This window comes from Jaculus jaculus, chromosome 1, assembly GCF_020740685.1.
Source record: "Jaculus jaculus isolate mJacJac1 chromosome 1, mJacJac1.mat.Y.cur, whole genome shotgun sequence".
Taxonomy (NCBI): Eukaryota; Metazoa; Chordata; class Mammalia; order Rodentia; family Dipodidae; genus Jaculus; species Jaculus jaculus.
In genome coordinates, this window is record NC_059102.1 from 78,313,659 (window position 1) to 78,339,628 (window position 25,970).

Below are 25,970 nucleotides of genomic sequence, written 5' to 3' on the forward strand. Positions count from 1 at the left end.
ATATTAGATATTTAAAAACTTATCACAGGACTTGAAACATGGCTCAATGTTTAAGGCACTAGAATGAAAAGCCTAAGGACCCAACTTTGATCCCCCAGGACCCACAGAAAGTCAGATGAACAAATTGTAGCATGTGTGTAGAGTTCATTTGAAATGATTGAAGGCCCCATAACACTTATTCTCCATCTCTATCTTCTATCACCTATCTATTTATTATATATCTATCTATACATCTGACTTTCTCAAATAAAAATTAATTAATTAATTAAATGCATATTTAAACTTAAAAATCACAAAGATATCTTCTTCAAAATATTGATCACTAGAGCCAAAATCATCCATATTATTATTTTTAAGTTTTAAATTTAATAATATTCATTACTGTCAAAAATATAAGATATGGACTGGAGAGATGCCTTAGCAGTTAAGCACTTGCCTGTGAAGCCTAAGGACCCCAGTTCGAGGCTCAATTCCCCAGCACCCACATTAGCCAGATGCACAAGGGGGCACACGCAACTGGAGTTAGTTTGCAGTGGCTGGAAGCCCTGGCATGCCCATTCCCTCTTTCTGTCTCCCTCTCTCTCTCCTCCTCCTCTCTGTATGTCACTCTCAAACAAAAATAAACAAAAGATTAAAAATATATGTAAAATATATTATCCTGTTCTAGTTATATAAAAATGTGTGTGTATATTATATATTTCATTAAATGTTAGCTACTTAAGAAGAGATCAAATATAAATAAATTTATTCCTTTTAGTAGCCTCCAGCCTGGCTTCTTCCCAATGCAGTACTCTGCTCTAAATCATGAACATATGATATCTTCCATTCACTTATTCAGCCTACATGTATTGATATTCTGAAAGGCCAATAATGTGTGGACAAATTTCAATAATTACTAAGGTACATAAATTCAAAGAATATAACCTATATATTTGTGCTTGCCCTATTTTATGAAATAAAATGAACCGTTATTGTAGAGTATAAAGTATTATTTGTCAAAGATACGTGATTTTTCACTTAAATGCTTGGTTGTCTTGTGCAAATTATTCTTTCTCAGCTTCAACTCATTCACTTATAAAATAAACATTATAATTATTCACTCACATTGTATTATTGTAAAGTGCAAATTGCAAACATAGATTTGAGCTTAGTGCCTGACACATTAATGCTTATCACCAAAGCAATGATAATTACGAGAATGTTTTCTGCAATTGATGGTAGGTCAAAAATGTAAATACTACTTTTTTTCTTTAAAAGTTTGGACAGCTCCTCAAATTATCACAATTGAAATTATAATTGTGTACCAGAAAACCATTGTTAAGCCATTAAATTTTATTATAACATTATTATATGATTGTCTCTGTATTTAGGCTAGCATAATACTTTAAATTACTAATAAAAAAAAACAGAAGTAACGTAATTTTGAACTATACTACTATAGAAACTCAAAGGAGGCTGGAGAGCTGGCTTTACATTTAAGGCACTTGCCTACAAAGCCTAACTACTTATCTTCAAATATCCAGGTTCCATGTAGACACAATGACACAAGCATGCAATGTTGCATATTCGCCACAAAAGGGCACACATGTCTGAAGTTCCTTTGCAGAGGGTGAAGGCCATGGAGTACCCATTCTCTTCCTCTCTCTCTCTCTCTCTCTCTCTCTCTCTCACACACACACACACACACAACACACACACAAAACCTTTCTCAAAGGATAAAATTCAATAGTTAGTGGATGGAATTTTCCAGAATGCAAAATATTTTTATTATGATAAAACATGTAGCTACATAATCAGACACATTTATAAGGGTAAGTTTACATTTCTTACATATCTTTGTGGAAGATCACCAATACGGATGTTTAGACAGATATAATTTAGCCCAAATAGACATATTTTTCAATGGAAGCAGAAATACCCTCTCACTGGCACATTACTCTAGAATGACTTTTTTGTTTGTTTGTTTCCTTGGTTCCTTACATAATTAGGAAAGCTACACCTAAATATCCTTCCATCATCAATCCATTTTCATGGATTTGGAGATATAACCTATGGCTGAGGACAAAATGCATGGCATTTTCCCACTTAGACTGTGAATGTAAAACAAGTCAAAGTTATAAGTGTAGGCCAAGGAACCAAGCTCACACTACTGAAGGAAGAGAATATTTCTCTCCTTGGTTGACCCCAATTCTCAGAGGATATAGTAATATTGATGCTGTTAGCCAATTTGCTTTATTAAATAACTGTAAAATAATTCCTAATAGTAGAATAGAGCATTGCAAATAAACAGAAGGCTAGAAGAAATTTAACATATTTCTATGGTAGATAGAAGTATGGGTGCCTGAAGATATCAACTCCCTGATACCTGGAAATCCTAATCACTGGAAATGATAAATGTATGGGGGGGAAATGAAAATATATGAGTGAGTGGAAGAATATAGGTAGTGAAGCAGACAGACCAGGGCATCTATGTGTAAGTATGTAAGGGGCATTTATTGGAGCACAGATGGATAATAAATCACTTGCCTGTAAGATAGATATGTAATCCTGGTGACTCTGATGTTATAAAGAAACTCATAAACACATGGAGGAAGGAGGATAGAAGAGTCATCATCAGAGAAAGTTCATGTCAGAAAGAACTTCCACTATATGTGTTTCAAGATGGCAGGCAGCCAGTAGCCCAGTAATGTGGACAGACTCCAGATAGTATATATGAAAAAAGGAAATTTACACTATGTTTTTTTTTTCCTTTTTATGACATCCCTCAATGGGTAAAAGCAATTGTGACAAGCATGAGTACCAGAGTTCAGACCCCCAGAAGTTGTCATCTGCAATCCTAACCCTCATATGACAAGAAGGGAGGCCATGGCAGAGGAATCCCAAAGCTCAACCAGTCTGGCAAGGTCACCATGAAATAACAGGAGACCCTGCCTTAAACAAGGTAAGAGTAGATCCCAAGTTTATCCTCTGACATCACACCAGCATCAGAAAAATAAAATAAATCTGTCAATATCTATAGAAAATGAGATAATCAGAAGTGTATTGAACTGAGTTTACTTAGATCCATTTTGAACTTCTGACTTGGATAAATGTAATGTAATAAACCAGTGGTGATTTAAGCAACTAAGATCATAACAATTTTTCATCAATAGGAATTACATGGCCCTCTAATGCTTTGTATAAATATGTGCCTTTTTGTCCTGCTGATGACATGAACTATATTGTCTTACTTATATCTTAATAGATTAGCATGTTCTGGTCTAATAGTCAGATACTATGGCAAGTTTGGCTCGAGTAGGTGTTAAGGATATGTACAAGACAGGGTTTAACTAAGCTAAAAAGCATGAGTGTCCACCTTCATTATCCTCTCACAATGAGCTGAATGAACCTGGGTCCTTTGGTTTTGCAGGCAAAAGCCTTAACCACTAAGCAATCCCTCCAGCCCAAATTTCACTTTTTGTTAATGTACAAATCATCCTGAATCTTGTACATGATTAGTGTAAGCCTCAAAATGACTCACTCTACAAAATATTTTAAGCATAAATGAGAACATTTAAATCATTTCTAGCTGATTTGTTACTGATACCCATTGAATATTGCAAATATTCTTTCTTATAAATTAGTAACACAAATTTCTCTAAAATACACAGAATATCCACCCATTCACTCATTCATTCATTTTCTCAGGCACCATAGTTCATATACATGTCTATAACCTAACTACTAAAAATTAGATAAATAATTTATTGTCTTCAAAATTTCATCAAGTAAAAGGGGATTTTAGTAAATACAAATTACAGATCTTATAATATTGCATTTGTAAGGAAAAAAGAGAAAAATTCAAACAGAAAGAAAGGGTGGTTCAAAGGGTATATGCTGGGTACATGCTGGATTTGGACAAAGCTATAATTATTCTCTTCCTAAATGGGAAGTAAGCAACTCCTGAGATAAAAGGATAACAAAGACACATGCTTCCTGGGTAGGGAATGCACGTCTGCATTTCTTGGCAGGAGGAACAACTAAATTTGTCAACTCAAGCAGAGATGTGATGATAGTAGATGTTTAATGAATACTTGTGGACTGAATCTCTAAATGGATAATTAGCAAAGAAATATAAAGCTGATGGTGCCCAAGTGATAGTACTAATTACCATCACTAATAAACACATACATTTGAAGTAATTTATAATTATAGTTAGAAATAAAAAAAAAATTGTGCATTTAATTTAAGTTGATGAATCCTGACACAGTAAGCCCATGTTTATGTTCAAAATTGTATTAGGCACTAGGCAACCTGGCTCTGAGTCTTACCTACCAGTGTGACCTTAGCTAGGTTACTCAATATGGCTAAACCAGACCCTATTCTGTAGATTGCCTTGGTCTGACGATTAAGGAGGGTAATTCATTTGAAATAGCAGGAAGCCTAGAGGCACTCAGTAAATGTTGATTCATACAATAACTGTTAATAAGTAATATTCACATAAAATAGCTTTTGGATATTAAATGAGATTGCCTAGAAGCTAAAATACATAATCTTAAAAATATTAATTTCAACATAATTATTATAAGTGATCCCATTGTAATAATCATTTCTTTGTGATTTTTGGCTCACATGTTTATGTCAAAGAAATGGAACGCTGCCAAAGATTTTTCAGGTAATTGGCTAAAATTACTCCTGTTATGTGAAATTAATCAAGGGCACTCTCTGGAAGCTATGATGTGTACATAAATGCTGAAAACCCTATTAAGTAGAGTGATAAATATATAATAATGTTTTTCAACATACTATTTTGTTTTACCACAATGAAAGATTTAAACATAACAATGACTCTTTTAAAATAGTATTGCCAGAAGGTTCTACATGATCAACTGGGGGAAAATGAACAATATCTGTCCAAGCAACTCGTGTTCTGAACTACTCAACAGCAAATAGCTTGACATGATGCTCACACAAGTGCAATAGTAGCACACAGACATGGTGGGAAACCAACTGCTCTTGATTTGGCTAATGGATCTGCTCAATGGAACAGATCCCCAAATTGGATCTGGGAATCAAGTCAGTACCATATCCAAAGCCAGCCCACTCTGCATTACCAAACTCCCACAAGTTGCGGGCTACAAGAGAGCCTACACCTATTGAATTCTCCACAAAAAAACAACAAAGTTTATCCCATCTATCTGGCACTAACTTCATTCTCTTTTGGAGAATTTGCTTCTGTTCTACAGATGGATGCAGATCCTAAGAGAGAACCAGTCCATCATACCTCAAACTGGCCCAAGCTGAAACTAAGAATAATTGGGGAAATGAGTAAGAGTGCTGCTTTGTTGTTGAACCTGGTACCAGCACAAGAGTGAAAGAGATAGAAACAGAGAACATTTAATGCCTATCAAACCAGATATCCAGAGACACAGAGGTTTCCAAGACATCATCAATAAAGCAGACCTAAAATGAACTCAACATGGCTCAGGAAATTTTGCGGAAGAGGGGACGGAAAGAACGTCAGAGCCACACATTGGGTCATGATACACAGAGACATTGCCTCCTACCCATAAGGGATGGCTAACCCCACAATGCACGACCAATATTCCCCAAGAAGGAGGGTCCTTGTGGATGGGGGAGGGCAGGGAGGAGACTAACAATGGTACCAACTTGACTGTATACACTGAGTACAAAACCAATTAAAAAAAAATTTAAAAAAAAACACAAAATAGTATTGACATCATGTGATTCCCCAAGCATTATAATTGCAGCCTAGTCATAGATTTCATAGTATTTATTTTAGAAGTCTAATGATCCTTTATCAAAATAGTATTTCAGTACAAAATTACAAACTAGTTTTCAACACAACCAAACTACAGAAGCTACTGATTTTCCCTAGCCAAAATCATAGACAGTAATTTGGCATTACCTTTAACTAGACCATTTTTTTCCATATTCATTTACCTCTTTTATAACATAGTATTTACTAAGGGAGATTCATATTGTTAACATGTATTCTGTATCATATTTCATTATTTATGAAGTATCAGTAAATAAATCACATTTCTCTGGTTAAAAGACTAAATTAGGACTGGAGAGATGGCTTAGTGGTTAAGGCACTTGCTTATGAAGCCTAAGGACCCAGGTTTGATTCTCCAGCTCCCACGTAAGCCAGATGCACATGGTGGCACATGCATCTGGAGTTTGTTTGCAGTGGCTACAGACCTTGGCATGCCCATTCCCTCTCTCTCTTTCTCTGTCTCTCTCATAAATAAATCAGAAAAAAATGTATTTAAAAAAGACTCAATCATAGTTCTGAAAGAAAGGCATAATCCTTGTTCTGACTGCACACCTTGACTGTCTTCTCTTACCACATGTCTCTTGAACATCAGTAAAATCAGTGCTTCACAGCTGACCTAATAAAATCATATTCTTATCATTTTCAACTTTCATGTATAATTTAAAAATTATATTCTTTTTTTTACTGCATTTGATTTGAAGTATACATTCAGAATAAGCAGACAGGTGAGATCGTTAATGCTGGCAATGGGTATTTTATTCTAATATTTCTGTTATAAGAGGATCCATAGGCATTATGGTTGATGCACAACTAATATTTACTAAGATTAATTTTCACTTTCATAACTTTATGTGATAATATGTGGCTTATACTTACAATTATCCTCAGGAGAAAATATGAAACATTTATATAGTTCTACATGTAAGGAATACCATATGAATATTTGAGCATAGATCAATTTCATTATAATCCTAACATATTATTTCACATTTCTGTAAGTTAATTATCTTGATGAAATAGTTAAGGAGATAATCATTTGCAGTGGCTATTGGATTTGCATTCAATATCTTGGCTTATGGCCTTATACTCTATAGTGACCTTGGCTATTATAATACATTTCACTGCACTGTACTCAGCACAACAAATCACACACACACACACACACACACACACACACAGGGTTTTTTTTTTTTTTTTTTTTTTTGAGGTAGGTTCTCACTCTAGCTCAGTCTGACCTGAAATTCACTATATTCACTATGGAGTCTCAGGGTGGCCTCGAACTCACGGAAATCCTCCTACCTCTGCCTCCCAAGTGCTAGGATTAAAGGTGTGTGCCACATATTTTTGAAATCAAAACTAGATTTATTTTCTTACCTTGGGAGCCTCATCCATGCTATTGTGGAATGACACAAACCTAGGAAGATTTTGATGAACAGGAAGTTCGGTTAAGTAACTGCAAACAAATTTAAAAGTAAACTATTGCAAGAAGGAATATCTCTGCCCATGTGTTTTGTATAGCAATAAATATCCTTACTACAATGTCTATCAATGTCTATAATATGTCCAAAAGTAAAGATAACCCTAATATAGTAGTACATGTTTTTATTTTTTTATTTTTATTTATTTATTTGAGAGCAACAGAGAGAGAAAGAGAGAGAGAAAGAGAGACAGAATGGGTGTGCTACAGCCTCCAGCCACTGCAAATGAACTCCAGATGCATGTGCCCCCTTGTGCATCTGGCTAATGTGGGTCCTGGGGAGTTGAGCCTCAAATCAGGGTCCTTTGGCTTCACAGGCAAGCGCTTAATTGCTAAGCCATCTCTCCAACCTAGTACTATATATTTGACCATAAAGCTTGAGAGAATTTTTTGAAGTGATAATAAAATAGTGTTTCACATTTAGCTATATAATCTTTGAGAAGGAAAGAGTTTGTACATAAGTTAGAAAAATAGGCATAAAAAAAAAAAACTACTTGGAGTCAATATTCCTTGGAGTAGACTTTTCCCTAGGCTTACTTTCATCCGATTTCATATGATACCTATCAGCAGGTTCTAATACTAAGTTAAATTATCTTTAACAAGGCCCATTGCTATGGCCTTCAAGTTCCAGTGTATTATAAGTAATAATTCCACATTCAACAGCTTCCATTGCCTCCTTTTTTTTTTTTTTTTTTACTTTGTAATGGAGGAAGATGCTCATCTGGATCTGGGTAATAAGTGTTAGTTCATTAAATGGTTGTTAGGAAGAACCTAATTGCACTTTGTCTTGATCTTTCATAGTCATACAATGCTTTGACGTGATATTGACCTACTTTTACATTGTTTATGGTCCAATGATATATATCACACCCTAGCATTGGAGCAGAAAGTTCTACCTATCACTAAGAAATAGACTATGTCACTAAGGGTCCTAGCCTTCTTTTCTTTCAGGGCCACTTTTATGACTTATAGCTAGGACCTGTAGAAAATAGATACAATTAAAAGCAAACCCCTGTGAGTAGTACCTTTGTACTAAGCTCTGATTATGGCCATTTTTCAATATTTCCTTGCTGCAATCCTCATCTATTTCAATGTTATTGACTTCTTGGATTTCTGCTTCTGGTGAGTCTCCCTGTCCTCTCTAGTGTTGTCACCACTCAGCAGCCAAAGTGGTCTCTTCCAATGGAAATCAGATTATATGTCTCTCCTATGCACAAAGTCCTATGGTTTCCCATCACTCTTAGGCTATGATCCAAAATCTTTACTATGATATCACTCTTGGCTATTTCTCAGACATTTTATACTGCATACACGTTGTCTTGTATTTATCACATGCTGCAGCCTCTATCAAGAGTGCTTTCCTCCTGGATATCCTGGAGCACCAACCACCTGCTGCAGAAGCCTCAGTGAATATTGTGCATATGTGTTTGTCTGCCATTGGAGGAACAATGCTTAGGTTCTAGAATTTGTAGACTGATTTTAGATTTCTATGAACAAATTGTTGATAATCATGTACATGAGTTAACATAAGAGTGGCAAATAAATTCTCTTTTCCAGATCATTACATTGGCCTGCAATTCTTTTCCCAGAAATAATTAGTGTGAAATTGTTGGTAATACAGATAAAAATGCAAACAATGCAGTGAAACTATGGCATGTATATAAAATAATTTAATTAGCTATTCACTAACAAGTACTATCTGGAAATATTATGCAGTTGGAGAGGCAAAGCATGAGATAGTTCAGGTAAAGTAAATAAAAGATGGAGATTGTGATAGAGATATAAGCTAATCTCTGCTTTAAAAAATATTTATTTATTTATTAGACAGAAAGAGGCAGAGAGAAAGAGAGAGAGAGAATGGGTGTGCCAGGGCCTCCAGCCACTGCAAATGAACTTCAGATGTGTGCGCCCCCTTGAGCATCTGGCTAACGTGGGTCCTGGGGAACAGAGCCTCGAACCGGGGTCCTTAGGCTTCACAGGCCCAGCCCTTAACCGCTAAGCCATCTCTCCAGCCCTAATCTCTGCTTTCTTGAGAACATTATAGTTTTAGATGACAATCACTCCCTAGCCTGTATGTTTCTCAGTCCCTTAACTTTGAAAAGTTCAGGCAACTATATCCCCTCACTCATTTTTACTTTAAGTAACACTGTATATTTTACTTACTCAAAGAATTTACACCAAACTTAATATGATATAGTGAAATAAGCATGGAACTCTATGCCTTTAAATTCTCTGACATTTTTGGATAACAGTGAAGGTAAATAAATGAGGTGTGTTTGAAGAAGCGGGATGCCAGGTGAAGATGAGCAAACTAGCTGAATAACAGAACTTGGTATTTAGCCTCTATTGGTCAACTGGAATAAAACAGTGGTGAAGGGTTGTAAAACATGTTGATCATTTATAATTTAATTATCTAAATTATGAATCATCCTTTCTTTACTCCCGCGGTTCTCTTGTTTTGCCAACTTCATCAAAAGTGTCATTAGTCTTATTAATCTCTCCATAAGATTCTGGGAAAAGGATTATAGAGAGAATGAACCAGAAATGAAACTATCCAGTTAGGACTTAGGCCTCTAGTAAATGATTTGATGGAAGTAAAGGAAATGCAGCATCTTAATGAGATTTGTGAAATAACTATGGATTTCATTTATGCCTGCTTTTAACCTGACTAACGGGCAAGAATTCATAACATTTGTCTGTAATGTAATACAGAGAAAAACTTGCTGATTTTCCCCAGGGACACTGTAACCGTTCATTACTTTACACTGCAATATAAATTGACCCAGTGGGGAGACACACAAAGATTGAAGAGAACTGTGAACAAAATTACATACTAGCATTGCCAGTACCTCCTCCACACTTGTGGCAGCAAACATTGAATCACTTAGCCAATCTCTGATAATTGCAGGTCACATACTTCATTGTATGCCCTGGGAACCTATAACCAGTTAAGGTATTATTATTGAAAGAAGCTTAAAATGTATACCACTTACCCTCAACACCACCATATGCTTACTTGTGGTTCAGAAAATATTCATCATTTTTTATGATAGCTTCTTTATTAACAAAGTATGCCACACAAGCCAGGCCACTTAAAAAATCTAATTACAGAGGTAACAGAAACTGTGTACTTATAACATCAACATAAAATTCTGTAGGAAATAATTCTGATTCTGATTGTTAATCTAAAGGCTAAGAAGCCAGCAACTGGATTGTGGTGCAAGTCTTGCTGGGAGATCAGGGCGGCTGGCCCTGCTTTGCATACTTGCAATGATAGCAGTTACACCAAAAGGATACATGGGGTGAAGCAGCCAAAGAGGTAAAGAGGAGGAGAACTACGTATCACATTAGTATCACATTAGTACAGAAAAGAGCATACAAAGGACACTAGAAGTTGAGAAGGTATGAAAGACCAAGCAAAACAAGTCAGCTCTCTGGAGTGGCACAAATTCTGAAGTCATGTGCCTCTTGTTGTAAGTGAAGTATGGAGTCCTCATGTGGACACTTCTGTGTGTCAAGTCCGTTAGCCAATTTAAAGAAAAACAAGCAAGCTGTTCAGAAGTGGATGCAGCTTAAGGACCGAGAGAGTAAGCATTAAAAAAGTAGTACATTCTTGATAACTAAAAAATATTTAGTAAGCCAAATGAAGCAAGTGAGAAAATGTGGAAAAAATATTATAACTAAAACCATATTCTGAGTAACTGAAAGAAAATCACACAAGTGGTTTTCAAAGTACAACAAGAACAGCTCCAGGCATGTCGTTTAAGGGCGGCATGGAATGAGACAAGAAGCAGTGTTTAGGTCCTTCTCCTGAACACTTCCTCACTTCATTCATACATTCTTAGCTGTGTGTGCAGTTTCACAAAAAGATTAATAAAAGAAGGAAAAAGAGAAGATCTGATGCCATCTCCTATTATTTTTCCTCAAATTTGAAAGTCACTGCTGAGCTAGAAATTACATTAGTAAGAAATACAACCAGCGATCTAACTTAGAATTTCTATGTCAGTATCACTAAAACATGAAAAGTTTCAGAGATTGTATATTATAGCATATTGTTCTATAAGACAAATGAACAAATTAAGTTTTAAATCAATCCTTCTGCCTCCAAACAACTGGTATTTCTGGACATGGCAAAGAAAATTCTAACAGACCTCAAGTACACTTCATCCTTATGCTGCAAATATTCTTTCATAAGAAGGCAAGACTCAAATTTAACATTAAACTCTAGAATGAGAACGTACAATCATTGAAAGTAACACAGTATGCCAGGCCAGAATCTGCGTAGTTGAACACAATCACTAACTGAAAGCAGCAAATCCCAGCACTTCACTCTGCATACATTAACAAATAATGTTAAAATGTAAATGTCAACAACATGAGGCCACTTTCTCTGATGGATCATGAAGAGTAAAACTAAAGGAAAAGTGGAACCCAAGCTCTATCACTTATTGAAATTTCATTACTTCAACAAAATAGAGCAGATCTCTATGGAAAGGATTAATTCAGCAAACACTTTCTTTCCATCTACTTTTTCCTTCATATTAAACATAGTTGCTATTGTTCTAGAATCAGTTGTTCTAGAATGAGTTATTAGATCTTTTTTATTAGAAAAGTATTTACATAACTTTAATTGCTGTTTATTGTAACAAAATTTAAACTGGTTTGTTGAATCCATCCAGTAATGTATGAAATTGAAATCCACTGTTCAAGAAGATATCATTATGGCTGAATGTATCTGATGCTCAGTATACAGCATAAGTCCTGCATGTCACGTGGTTCTTGCTGGAGTCATTTATCTTCATCCCTCAAAAAGCCAAAGAATCCATCTGACATTTCAATAAATATTAAATTGAAAAAAAAAATAGGTTCCAAGGACCAGAGATCCAAGAAAGAGCAGTCTGATGATTGATTCCCAGAATCAAATGAGTCCTCCTTTAGTCCAATGAGATAATGTCAGGAAGGTTACTTCCATTGCTGGTTATGACCCCTGTCTCACTCCTGCTGCTTGATGAACTAACATGAGTACTGCTTTCATGGGAGCTGGTGGTGGTGACGCATGTACTGCTTACTCTTAGGGGTGAGGTGAGACTATCCAAAAATATAGGAGGACAGCACTGGGGATCAACTGAAATAAGGGGAAGAAAATCCAAACCTGGCAAGTCTGATGACATGCTTAATACTGGCGTGTGGTGAAATGGTACTGCGTAGTCTGTTAATGAAGGTGGAAGAGCAGCCAGATCAACCGAAGTCACACTGGGCCCCCTTACAGAAGATGGCTGATGCATGAGAACCCCTTTGGTTGGAATGCTTTGCGTTTCTGACATAAAGATGCATTTCCTTTCGGCAGGAGGGTCTTCCTCTTCATCAGAAGAGCTTTCTATTGTTAGATCAATGATATCCACTTTCTTCTTATTTGCTTCACTAGCTACAGCCACTGAACAAGGCTTACTGAAGACACTTGAACTTTCTATTTTTGGACACAGTGGGCTGGAGACTTCAGTCTCATTGGACACCAAGAACCATCTCTTTGGAATTTAATCTCATCCACATCAGAGCAGTCATTGAGAAGTTCCATAAAAAGCCCATCTAATATCAGACTTTCATAGGGAACTTTTTGTCACAAACAGGACAAATCCAGGTAGGCTTCTTCTCATTCATTTGTAGATAAAGTGCAGTATCAAAACACTGCAGATGTGTACAAGTCACTGCATGGCATGGGATTGTCAGTCTCATCTTTCCCAAAGGACACATCAAGGACACCTGAAGACTAGTGGTTACAATTTCACTATCAGAATCTGCAGTAAGTTTTTCTTTAATTAGTGCTCTGGATGATCAGGGTTTCTAATACCTTTCATTTTTAATCTCTGTAATAACATGGTTGATGTAAGCTGTTGAGCAAGATATACAGACATGGAGTAATTCTTTCCAATTTCAGATGCCCATGAAATAGAAATTTGATTTGGCCAGCTGATGACAACCTAACTAAAGACATAATATTCAAGGGGCGTCCAGGGCACTTCTGATCAATCCCATTTTTAGGTGGTGGCACATAACCAGGCAGAGGGAAGAGCTTTCCATCATTCACTTTTATACGCAGACTACTAACATAATTTTCTTCCTGAAGACAACTTGTTTCTGCCAGGCAAAGTCGCAGCTGGACTTGGACTGTATAATCTCTCCTAACACCTGGCAAGAAATTTCTTGATATGCATATATCTCTAACTTGTTGAGGTGTCAAAACAAAAATAAACAAAAAAATACTTCTCTTGGAAGTGTTGAATACTGCTTTGAACTAAACTTGTGGGCTTGATGAGAACATCAAGCACATCATAAAAGGGCAGGTTGTTCAGCTGCACATCAGGATGGACAGGAGGAATTGGAGATGGTTGCTGCATCTCAAATGTGGGCTTAGTGTCTTGAAGCAGCACAGAACCAACAGGAGATGATGGTGAATGAGGTGTAACTGAAGTGGTAGGCAACGAGTGGACTCCAGCCACAGCCAAGCCAGATTCTACTGGTGATGAAGTACCATCCAAACTGAAAGCGGATGACTTGGTTGTGGATAAATCAGTAAGTCCTTCAAGAGTTCCTGGACAACGGCGTCTATCCAATTCTCGAATTTTAATCTGAACAGCAGGGCTGCAGCCACTCTTCGATAAATGCAGTGCCTTAATCAGGAGTTCATGCTTGCGCCCAGTTTTATTCCCTCCAGCAAAGCCTAGGACCATTTTCCTCGACTTCTTGGAATCCGACATGTTAGACCAACCGCGGGCAACTCAGCTGCCGCTGCCCCTCGCCAGGCCGCCAACAACGCAGCCGACTCCTGTGACACCCTGCACTGGCGCCTCTCATCTTTTTTTTTTTTTTTTTTTTTTAATAAGAGTTGCAGATTGCTATGTAACTCTAGAAATCTGATTGCAATTGTAACTGGGATATAAAAAAATATCAATACCTGCCTTATATTTTCACTTCATACCTATCAGTTAATACCTATATGACTTGAGACAAGTTAACTAACTATTCCCTTGGTTTTCCAGCTTTATTAGCTGCATGAAGGTTATGATAACACAATGTCCACCATATGTGTGTTGTTCTAGTCTTACAGGTTGTAAATGTCTCAGCTAGGGCATGGAAGATCTGTAAGTGTTAGCTAGTGTTATCCTATATGTTGCTGCTGTTGATGTTGTATTATTCTGTCCTTAATACTTTTATTCAGAGAGAAGGAAATAGGGAGATGACAGAAATACAACCGACATAGAAAAAACTATTATTTGAATTGCAAAGTTGCCTGATTGCCAGGATTGATGGATAAGGATAAAAATACAAAGTGGGGGAATGTGGTAGTTTCTTTGTGCTAATAAAACAGTTCTGTGTCTTGGCTTAAATGGTGATTACCTGAATCTATACTTGAGTTATAATTACATGAAAACTTACCTCCCACATGAATCTTTAAAAATGGTGAAAACAGAACAGGTATAGTTAACAGTATTGCCCCAGTGTTTTTTTTTTTTTTAATAATGTATTTTTAAAAATAATTAGTTGGGCTGGAGAGATGGCTTAGCGGTTAAGCGCTTGCCTGTGAAGCCTAAGGACCCCGGTTCGAGGCTCGGTTCCCCAGGTCCCACGTTAGCCAGATGCACAAGGGGCGCACGCGTCTGGAGTTCGTTTGCAGAGGCTGGAAGCCCTGGCGCACCCATTCTCTCTCTCCGTCTATCTGTCTTTCTCTCTGTGTCTGTCACTCTCAAATAAATAAATAAATTAATTAATTAAAAAAAAATTAGTTAAGATATCACCATTGAGTGAAACTAAGTGGTCAGTGTTTGGACGCTTATTTTTGCAGTCTTTGGAATCTACATACAGCCCAAAATAAAAATGACAAAAGCTAATAAATCTTACTTCCTCCTTACTTTAAGTGGTACTCATACCTATAGTGTCTTCATCTTTGTAAACATGTAGCCTTGAGGATGGCCTCAGCTTCCATGTTGGGATGGGTAGCACCTGTCATGCTGTGAAATCTTCTCAACACTGTGTACAGCATAGAATTATCTTGGCCACAGGTACTGATTCAGGAGTTGGCATGCAGTCCTTGATAGGTAGGTCAATTTTCTGGAGATGCTGATGAAAATAGTGTATTTCATTCTACATTGGAACACATTTTGTCCTTAACATGACAAATTGTATATTTTATTCCTTTTCTGTCTTATTGTTAAAATATATGCAGTGAGTATAGTCTAGTTGGCATTATAGAGCCAATCATGAAATCATGGTATTGCTACTTTCATTTAATTCAAAGGAATTTCAAAATACCTTTCTCTTTTAAGTTTTTTTTTTAATTTAATTTATTAGTTTAATTTTCAGTAAATTCAGGCAGTTTGGTACCATTGTTTAGGCTCATCTGTGATCTACCCCCTCCCATTGGACCCTCCTTGTTGATGAAAATGGGTCGTGCATCGTGGAGTTAGCTCCCAGTTATTGGTATGATAAATATCTCTGCAAATCATGACCCAACATGTGACTCTGACATTTTTTCCGCCCCCTCTTCCCCAAAATTTCCCTGAGCCATGTTGGATTCATTTTTGGTCTGCTTCAGTGCTGAGGTGTTGTGGGCCTCTGAGGCTCTGGATCTCTGATTTGGTAGGAGTTGATTTTTCTCTGCGTTGGTCTCCTTCCCCTTTGTGCTGGTATCTGGTTCACAGGAAAACATCACCCTTGCTTGTTTTGCCAGTTGTCCTTAGTTTCAGTTGGGCCCATTGTATAAGAACCTTCATACTTATTTTTTTCCACTCAGCAACATTCTCTTTAGACATATTCAAGTTATTACATGTATTAATACTTTATTCCGTCTTATAAAGTAATATCCATGAGTATGAATTCACAGATTTTTCTAACCATCCAACCACAAATGGATAGTTGGTTCCTTTTTTAAAATGTATTTTACTTATTTATTTTGAACTTTTAATTTATTTATTTGCAAGCACAGAGAGAGAAGAGAGATAGACAGAGAGAGAATGGGCACGCCAGGGCCTCTAGCCACTGCAAACGAACTCCAAAGCATATACCCTTGCGCATCACGCTTATGTGGGTCCTGAAGAATCAAACCTGGATCCTTTGGCTCTTCTGGGAAATGCCTTATGTGCTAAGCCATCTCTACAGCACAATTGGTTCTTTGTCATTTTTTCCATTAGGAATCTATCTTCTTTAAACGCTTATGTGTGATTTTTCACCAACATGATTTCCCTAGGAATAATGCTCAAGAATGGGACTGCTAGGTTACATGATAAGTACTTGTTTAATTTCCAAACAACTTTCTAAAGTGCCTGAAGATTTCACGTTCCTTCAGAAAAGTATGAGACTCATTTTTCCACATCCTTATCAGTATCTGATACTGTCATTATGTAAGTTTTGTCCAATCTGCTAAATGTGTATGTAGTGGCAGTTCATTCTGGATTTAATGTCTTAAATTTTGATAAACTTATCAATCTTAATGCAAATAAACAGACTAGGCTACTGTTTCTGACTTTGAAAAAAAAAGAAAAAACTATTATTTGAAAACCATAATGATAATTGATGTAGCTTTAAAGTGATTTCCATATGTCTGGTAAAATTTTACATATTAAGTGCAGTAGAGCACATTTTTCCAATATCTCTCAAGTCAAAACATTTTTTTTTGGCTTTTCCACTTTGCTTCTCTACAAGATACATCATATTTTAATATTTTATTTTTATTTAGTTAGTTGAGAGAAAGAGAGGGAGAGAGGGATAGAGAATGGGTATGCCAGGGCCTCCCTTTACTGAAAACAGAAAAACAGTTTTAAATTTACATTATAGGCAAACTAAGAAAATCAAATATTTCTAGAAATTTAAGAAGCTTAAAAAGCATCACTCAAAATTTTACAGCCATTTTTCATCAAAATAATTTTATACTTGTATTGTTATTGGTCATTAAAATGCTGTTTTCCTCTTTCTTTTAATGTAGACACACATACACAAACATGCTGTAAGGAATGGCCTAAATCTAAATGCTTACTGGATGATTAATAATTTACTATATGTTATATATTATATGTATATATATATATAACATATATATGTTTATTTATTTATTTATCATATGCTATATATCTACTTCCTTACACACAATTTCTTTCTACTCCTGCCTTTACCATATATTCATTCAGACAGACACAAATTTTGTTGACTTATTTTTGCCCAAACCGATTTCTAATCAGAACAAAACCCAAGAGAGTCTGCTATCATCCATTTTAGGCCAAAATGCCCTAATTTACATATAAAATAAAAAGTCATACAATGGCATGTAAACCTAATAATCAGTTAATCTGCTTCTCTGAGCAGGAGAGATGGCTTAGTGGTTATGCGCTTGCCTGTGAAGCCTAAGGACCCCAGTTTGAGGCTCAATTCCCCAGGACCCACATTAACCAGATGCACAAGGGGGCACATGTGTCTGGAGTTCGTTGGCAGTGGCTGGAAGCCCTGGTGTGCCCATTCTCTCTCTCTCTCTCTCTTTCTTTTTCTCTCCCTCTTTTTCTCTTTCTCTGTCACTCTTAAATAAATAAATAAAAATAAACAAAATTTTAAAAAAGCTGCATGCAGCCTTAAGAAAAAAGTCTATCATACTCTCCCCACTTAATTTCCATTGAATTTGCCATGTTTTCCTCCTTAAGGATTCCCTTTGATAATCATTTGGAACTACTCTATGCTATGGTGTCTCAGATTTTCAATTAAAAAAAATCATTTATATCTAAAAGTGTCCCCATTTGTCCATTGTGCCTGGACCACTCTTCCATGTACATGCACTTGTGTTCTATTATGTTCCTGGTGCCAATAGGGTTTGTCTTGCAGTAAGGGATTTCTCAAGGAAAGGGGCTGTTTTCTATTTACCTTCATGAACTTGCCTTAAGTGATCACAAATGGTAAATCTTTGAAGGTGATAGTAATTGGGAAAAGACTTTTGAGAGTCCCAAACATGCCTTTGAATTGAATAGTGTCACTCTAATTCATTAGAGAATTTTTATTTTTATTTTTTTTTATTTTTCAAGGGAGGGTTTCACTCTAGTTCAGGCTGATTTGGAATTCACTATGCAGTCTCAGGGTAGCCTCAAACTCACAGTGATCCTCCTACCTCTGCCTCCCCAGTGCTGGAATCAAAGGCATGCGCCACCATGCCAGGCCATGAGAGAAACTAATGTTAATTTTTTTCCAGAAATATCACCACATGCGAACAGAGACACACTGTGTACCTGTCATACATAGTCTTTATATGAAATAAAATATCATGAGTTGTGTAGGTCAAAGAAACAATTCTTGGGTGATGACTATAAATAGTTTTATACTATTCATGAAGAATTTCTCCTCTTACTATTATTCTTTCTTCATATATCTATGATGTGACACTCACAGAAATTTAAATAATATTTTATGTGCTGGCACACATATGAACTTATGCAAATATTAGGCTTTTTCTAATTTTTCTACATCCTGTGATTGCCAAACACATTTTCCACTCTTGTATTTTTACTTCTACAAATATCAATTTCTAATTAACACAAAACAAAATATAAATATCAACCTAAATCATTTCCCACAGATACAACACTAGAAATAACTGATCTATAAGAAATCCAATTCTAAAATGAATTTTCAAAATAATACCTGAAGTTTAAATCAGAGGTGTGTAAAATGTCTCTACTGGAAGGAAGGGGATACTCCTGGGTTTGTATACAAAGTAATCTAGAATTGAATTTTGCTTGCCACAGAAATACTTACATGCTTGATCAATGCTACACTATTCACAATAACATGGATATGTAATGAGATTCGATGTCAATCAAAGAATGAATGCATAAAGTGTAGTATAGATATATTGAGAAGTTTTCTTCAACTGTCAAGAAGAAGGAAACTACACCTTTAACAGTAGAATTGATAAAATTTGAAATCATCTTGTTCTGTAAAATAAGACAAAAGAAAGCATATGTTTTATTTAAATGTGGAATATAGATTTTAGATGTCATATAACATAATATGATATATAACATTATATAAAATACAGAATAATTAAATACATATTACATATAAGATTATATATATATATCATGAAAATAGAAGGGTGATTATATACTGTAAGAATGGGGTTTAAAGGAGATAGGAAAATAAAATGGAAATGCAGGTAAGAAATCAATAAACTCTTAACAATAACTTAAGCATGTTCAGATCACCTAATGAACATACCAATGCAGTAAATTATTGCAGAGAGATATTTGAATCTATCTTGAGTTTGAAGACCTGATAAAACTTATTATGACTACTAGATTTCTCCTGTGGTTTCTTCAGTGTTGTGAATAGAATCACATCATAACTATATGACATATTCAAAAGGCAAATTTATTCTGTGATCTCAACTTGAACACATTTGGAAAAATGTTTTCATATTTCCATAGTTTCAGACTATATTTTTAACTTTAAGGTTGTAAAAATAGCATATTCAAAAAACAAAATATATCTTCATTATCTAGTCATTTTTTGAAAAATGTTTTGAGGGAAAATTCACTTTAAAATATAAATTAAAATGTAATTTTATTAACCACAGCATACTGGACCAAACATCTACAAATTTTGTTACTCCTGACAGTATATTTATCCTCTTTATGAAATTTGCATAAAGAGATTAAACTGAATAAATGAAATAGTATGTAGCTCAAATAAATCACCTTTCCCCAACTTTATCCCATCTATCACTGACAGTTTCCAGTCTTCCTTATGCTCACCCATATTTAAGTAAAACTGGAATTTCTAAGGTGTACATTTTACCACGATGGGGAGAACATAAAAGCTTTTTTTCCCTTCAAAGTATGGATGCATTTATAGCATTGGAGCCTGAGGAGGAAGCTACTAGCTATTTATTATGTCTCTACACATCCATTAGATCTATGTGAAGTGGTATAGTTATTCTTCCATATGAGCAGTTCACTTTCTCACAGCAGATCAACTATGTTGTCCTTCAGAACTATGGAAAATTGATTTCAAGTGGAATTCTGTTACTAAATGACTCACATCAATCTTTCAGAGTCTCATTAATTTGCATACTCATAGATAGATATAGAAATAAATAAATGCTTAAATATTCAATAGTTGAAATATGAATATAAATGTAGTAAAACCAAAGTAAGTTATGTTTACTTCCTATTTGCTTTAGCATTTGTTGCTCTGTTATTTGTGCCTTTGTGTGTTTGTGTATATTCTCAGAAGAAGTATATAAGAAAACTAATTTGTCAACAACAGTAGACAGTTTACATAGCATATTTGATATATCTAATGAAAACTGAAAGACTACTATGTATTCTTTGATCACAAATATTAAAGCATAGTAGCAACCAAAATTAGCATGTCAGTAGAAATATATGGTGTCATACCTATAAAGTCTGATGTAATACAAAAGGTTAAAAGAATACACATTATCAAGCCATGGGATGATATGGAAGAAAGCCAAATGCATATTTATAAGTGAAACACAATCTGAAAAATTTCGATGCTGTGTGATTTCAACTGTTTAAAACTGTAGAGAACATCTGAGAGGATAGTGAAAAGATTGTACTGGAGCTGAAGAGAGAAAATGATAAATAAACAGACCAGATAAAAAATTAGGGCAGCAGATAACATATACGATGTGGTAAGCATGGCCAGATATATATTTCTAAAACCACAGAATGTGCATTACAAATAGTAGACCCTAATGTAAAACATGAATGTAGCTTGTCAGTTATAACAAGCACACCAATAGGCTTCAAAATATTGAAACCAAGAAAGTCTATGTATGTGTGAGGCCAGAAATGAAAAATAGAAGTATGCAACTGAAATGGTCAACTAGGAATTTAAAGAGGAATACAAGTAAAGATTCAAGGAAGCTTTATCTTATATTTAAGGCCTCAGTACATTTATGAAATGCAAACTTAACATTTTGAAACAAAGTTAAAATCTTTCATACTTAAAAATAGCTTAAACCTACAGGAAATGACTTAATCAAGATTATTAGATGGGTTAAAAATTTAATTAATTTAAATTTTCAAAATTATGTACATTTTGCTTGCTTAGTTATGTTAATTTAACAGGTAGGATAGTGATAGTACTCAAAAATTCTTATTAACAAAATTAGCTTTAAATTTAAACAAACATTATAAAAAATCTATTAACAAATATTAATATTGACCAGTAGTGATCATTAAGTATAAAGTTCTGATGCTTTATATTCTATTCTCTTTTCATTTGCAGTGTCAAGTTACAGTAATTAAAATATCATTATAACACATTCAATCTTAAAAAATCATATATGAAGTAGAGAAACTTCCTTATTTTTCATGCCAATATCAGATTCTTAATGCAGGGAGATATGCATCAGTTGACAGTGGCATATATAAGATACATATGTATGTATGTATGTATGTATGTATGTATGTATGTATGTGTACATATATATGTGTGTGTATATATATATATATATATATATATATATATATATATATATATATATATATGATTTTTGCTTTGGTTTGCATTTGCAATCCTTTGAAACTCATAATGTAGGCAAACTGTATCAGTTGCCTTCATTTTGTTTGGACCAAATACCTGACCAAAAGCTGCTTATGGGAAGACACTTATTTTGGCTCCATGATAGAAAGGGAAGAGGTGGCATGAACAGAGGCTAGACATGACCTTAGTCATAACAGCTAAAGCATGAGCTCAACATTGCCAAGAAGAAGCTGGCTAGAGGAAGGTTAAGCCTTTACCAAAACCACACTTCATCTAGCAAGGCTCCAGTTTCCAAATAGCCACTAGCTAGAGACAAATCATTCAAAACAAATGAGTTAATGGAGGCACCTAATTTAAGGCAACTACATCCTGCTCCTGACCTCCATAAATTGATGACCATCCATGATGCAAATTGCAATGCATTCCATCCAAATTTAGCAGTCCCCATGGTGTCTTTTTTTTTATCATTCCCCCAAACATCCCCATATCCCTTAGTCTCTTACCTATTAGCCTGTAAATCCAAAATAACCTAATATGACAGAGTAACATTCACACTGCAAAAGATGGCATTGGGCATTACTAAGAAACATTAAACAAGATCTAAAACAAACAGGATATATATCAGATTCTATAGACCCAAGTCTGATATCTGTTACCAGAGTTAGTCTTTAGAGTTATAATTTTTCCTTCCACCTAGGCTGTTAATACCCTGGGAAACATTCCATCCCTAGCTGCCAGCTCTTCTTGGAAGCCATCCCAAAGTCCTACATCCTCCTGCCATCTCCACTGAAACCCAAAGTTCATCTTCATGGCACCATTGGTCCTCCACCTAGCATCCCAACAAGCTAGCTCAAATCACCCCATGGCTATGTCTACAAACCAAATGGATTTGCAAATCCAATCAACCTTTCTTTCTTACAGTTGTTATACTCCAGATGGGCTACTAAATTTTTTAATCCTTGGGGGAAGAAAGCCACCTTTAAAAAGCAGGAAACTCTTTCAGAATTCAGGGCCCCTACTTTCAAAATACTCCATATTATTTTTCTGTCACATGGAGAAGAGCTGGCCCAATCTGAATGGAGGAGGTAATCTCTCAAACAATTATCATAGAATGGATGCTATTTCTAGGCTAAAACTTTCATTTCTGTAGGTTCCATGTTCATTTGCCCACACCAATCCATTTCTATGAAAGGAACATTGCACAAGTCAGGTTTTTAGTAATAAAAACCCCACCACAATGGTACAAATTTTTGGTTGTAGTTATCTTCATGTTTCTGGCACAAAACTTCTGACCAAAAGCAGGTGATGGGGAAGCTCTATGGTGGCCAGGAAGTGTATGTAACAGAACATTTATGTAGCTCAAATAGCAGGCTTATCTTCAAATAAATGCAACAAAATAGAAATAATATCTTAATCTGCCTATACAAAATAGTTAAAAATTCAGTATCAATGTAAAGCTTATTTATAGCAACTTGGAAGAAAATGATAGGCATTAAGAGTTATATTAATTTTTAAATAATTGGTTGATAATGACATTGCATGATTAATAAAAACAACAGAAGAAAATGCATAGACTTGTAATACAACTACTGTTGTATACCACAATATATTCATATTTTCAAATATATGGACCTGTGTTAACATGTGACTATTAGAATAATTATTTTTTATATTCCTGGAAACTGTTCACAGTGAGAAACATTTCACAGTAAGATACATTTGCTCATAACAACAGTCCTATCAAATATTGGAAATGTTCTAATACTTAATCTTCAGTAATTATTGGTGGTTATTTTTATCCCAGCTGAGAATCATGAATATAGTGAAATAAGAAATAATGATTATGTGGTGTATTATATTGATAGATTTCTGTATGTTGAACTACCCCTGCGTTCCTGGCATGAATCTCACTTTATCAAGGTGGATAATGCTTTTGATGCATTGTTGGATTCGATTTGTGAGGATTTTGTTCAGGATCTTTTCATCTAAATTCATCAGGGAAATAGGCCCGTAATTTTCTTGTGTCATCTCTGCCTGGTTTTGGAATAAGGGTGACACTAGCTTCATACATAGAAGCAGTTGGGTAGCTTTCCCTGTTTCCAATTGTGTGGCACAGTTTGAGGAAGATTGGTTTGAGTTATTCCATGAAGGTTTGATAGAATTTGGCTGAGAAGCCATCTGTTCCTGGACTCTTATTTTTGAGGAGTTTTTTTTTATTATTATTACTTTTTCAATCTCAATGAGTGTGATTGGTTTGTTTAGGAGATTAATATGCTCTGAGTTTAGCCTTGACAGATAGCATGTGTCCAGGAATTTATCCATCTCCTCCACATTATCCAGTTTTGTAGAGTAGAGGTTTTTGAAATAAGTCTTTATGATTCTCCCAATTTCATTTATGTCTGTTGTGATCTCTTCTTTTTCATTTCAAATTTTGTTAATTTGAAATGTCTCTTTTTTTGCTTGCTCAAATTGGCCAGAAGTTTGTCAATCCTGTTTACTTTTTCAAAGAACCAGCTCTTTGTTTTGTCTATTTTAATTGTTTTCTTAGATTCCAATTCATTAATTTCTGCTCTGATCTTAATTATTTCTTTCCTTCTGGAGGTTTTTGGGTTGAATTTTTCTTGCTTTTCAACTGCTTTTAGGTAGATGGTGAGGTTCTTGATCTGGGATCTCTCTGTCTTTGTTATAAAGACATTGAGTGCTATGAATTTTCCCCTGAGGACTAGGACTGCCTTTATTGTGTCCCATCGTTTTGGTACAATGTGTTCTCATCATCATTCATTTCTAAAGATTTTGCAATTTCTATTTTTTTTTTAATTTCATCCACTATCCATTTATTGTTTAAAAGTGTGCTATTCAGCTTCCAAGAGCTGATGGGATTCTTGGTGGGTCTTTTGTTGTTAATTTCTAGCAATATAGCATTGTTATCTGATATAATGCAGGGAATTATGTCAATCTTCCTAAATATATGGAGGCAGGCTTTGTGATCCAGTATATGATCTATTTTAGAGAATGTTCCATGGGCTGCTGAGAAGAATGTGTAGTCTTTAGATTTGTGATAGAATGTTCTGTAGATGTCCGTTAGGTCTAGGTGATCTATAGTTTTTTTGAGCTCTCTTACTTCCCTGTTGAGTTTCTGTTTGGATGATCTGTCTATTACTGATAATAGTGTATTGAAGTCCCCAACTATGATGGTGTTGGTGGTTAATTTTGTTTTATTGTCAAGTAGACTTTGGTTTATGAACTGTGGTGCCACTGTGTTTGGTGCATACAGATTTATGATTGTAATATCCTCTTGATGGATCGTTCCCTAGATAAGTAGGAAGTGACCTTCTTTGTATTTTTTGATTATTTTTGGTTTGAAGTCTATTTTATCTGATATTAATATAGCTATGCCTGCTTGTTTCTTATTCCCATTGGCTTGGAATATTGCGCTATGTATGTGGCAAAGAGAAGTAAATCAACAATTGATATAACATATAAAAAAGAAAAAAAATGTTAGTATTTTTCTTGGTATAAGAGGCCTTTTAAGTTACCATAACATTCAATTCAGTTTTAATAGTAGATGAAATCATATTTATATGAAATATCTTCCATGAATGTAGGTTGAAAGGAAACATATATCCTGTCTATTAGATTCATAATCTTAATATTTACAAGCACAATAATGGTGAATTGTATGTATTCTATATCTATTAATAACAGCATTTGGAATTTGGACACTAGAAAAATAACTGGTATTCTGTAGGGCAACTTGCTTTGGGGCATGATATTTCCTCATACCAGTGAAACAAAAGTACAAAATTCAAAACAAACAGCATGTTGGTAGATGTCAGCAAACACAAGAACTTTGGTGGCAAGTATCTATGACCAGAGATTTTTTTCAGTCCTGGTCTTTATGTGCGTGTGTCAGGTTTCTTGCTGATTGTTTTCAGTTTAATCAGCAAGAAATCAAAGGTGAGAAGCAGTTTTTTTCATGTCCACCTGGATGAGTAAAGGAAACAATGTAAGAACAAAATGGAAATATGTTAAACCAAGGAAGTTCATAGCATCTATTTCAGTTACAGTCTCAGGGGATCTGCACAGTGAATGGGAATGGAAAGAAGAAGGTGGTGTAATTATTCCTAGGACTATTACTTTACTAAGTCAACAAAATGGTCATATTTATGGTCT

At 35.2% G+C, this 25,970-nt stretch overlaps 1 protein-coding gene and 1 pseudogene across 50 annotated transcripts in view; both read right to left on the reverse strand.

Moving 5' to 3' along the window:
- Positions 1–25,970, reverse strand: part of Ptprd (protein tyrosine phosphatase receptor type D) — a 2,343,620-nt gene that overhangs the window by 2,153,138 nt on the left and 164,512 nt on the right. The gene's annotated exons all lie outside the window — the stretch shown is intronic.
- Positions 12,191–14,011, reverse strand: LOC101612072 (annotated as a pseudogene).